Source organism: Cryptotermes secundus, unplaced genomic scaffold (assembly GCF_002891405.2).
Source record: "Cryptotermes secundus unplaced genomic scaffold, Csec_1.0 scaffold28205, whole genome shotgun sequence".
Lineage (NCBI taxonomy): Eukaryota > Metazoa > Arthropoda > Insecta > Blattodea > Kalotermitidae > Cryptotermes > Cryptotermes secundus.
The window spans coordinates 1-1,319 of NW_019736357.1; the positions used below are offsets into that span (position 1 = coordinate 1).

At 37.3% G+C, this 1,319-nt stretch overlaps 1 long non-coding RNA gene across 1 annotated transcript; it reads left to right on the forward strand.

Annotated features, from left to right (window-relative positions):
- LOC111869738 lies at positions 1-798 on the forward strand. The gene is made up of 2 exons (XR_002843718.1): positions 1-65; positions 705-798. It is a non-coding gene; the product is annotated as an uncharacterized LOC111869738 (long non-coding RNA).
- Positions 799-1,319: the final 521 nt, after the last annotated feature.

The window sequence follows — 1,319 nt, forward strand, 5'->3', positions numbered from 1 at the left end:
CTGCATGACCTGTTTATGAAATGTTTTGCAATTAGGCAGATCTGATTGCATGAACATGCAAATGGGTAAGTGATAGATGGGTAGATATTTGGGGAATATGTAATAACTTCTGGTCATGTTTTATCGCACAAGTGTGTCTTAATGACAGTGGAAAATGGAATCGCCACACCATACCATCATGTATGAGGTAAGTTTTGGAACTGCAGTCACTCTTATTGGAGATATACTAGTTGTTCTTTGCTTTCGCACTTAATTTTGAACTGTTATATGTTGGGTTATAAGGAACATGTTTTTGTTATGCAAATGTGTTCTTCTGTCTAGTGAGACTTGCCTGTCTGGGTGTCTTAATCTGCTTGTGGCTTCCTCTTTGATCCTGCCTGATTGCATATCTGCCTTTTCCATCCATGCAACTCAGAGAATTCTTATCTAGTATGCATTTGGCTATCATCGGACTAAGGGAGTAAATGCGCTCACTATTGCCTTAAAATGAAATTATTCACTTTGTAATGTAAGATAAGAAAATGTGTGATATACATGATTTAATTTGTAATTGAATTTGGTGACTGTTTAATATGATTTCACTTACGTATTTAATTGAAAGATTTGTTTCTCATAATTAAGATAATAAATCTTTGTGATTGTAATATTTAGTTGATTTTCATGATATATATGTGGAAAGTAAAGGTCAGTTTCTTGTCTTTCAGGCCATATTTTGGAGATAAAGGAAATGTTTGAAGTTGCTGATTGTGGTTGCCCTGTGTCACCGTTGACAGACGTTAGTGGCCGTGAGAAAGTTGTGACTGAATGAAGGGGAAAATGCCCCTGTGATGTGTTGATGAGTGTTGGTGATAAACGTTCCACTCCTGGGAATGTTAAGAGGGACACAATGTGTCCTAGTGATGGTGGAAATGATACTGCCCCACCATAACTTCTTTATGAGGTAACGTGTACATAAGTTAGTTGTTCTGTTTGTTTAGCTTTATTTGCCAAGTATTAAATTTTGTTTTTATGTAAATGTCGTATTTATGGGAAAGGCTTCATCCTTCAAGTTTCATGATCCTGAATGTCGCATATGTGCTTTTGCCCGACTTTAACTGCATGCCTGTTCTTCAGCATGTTTAAACCTGCTTTCCTCTGCCTCTTTCTGCTTACCTGCCTGCCCGCCTGATTTCCTCATTCAACGTTCCAGATGGCATTGTTCTTACCTAGCATTCATGGGGCTTCCCATGGAATAAGGAGGTAGAAAACACACAGTATTGACTTGACATGAATCTTTTCAGTTAATAATGCGATGAAATTGAATCGTGTTATAATGGAAA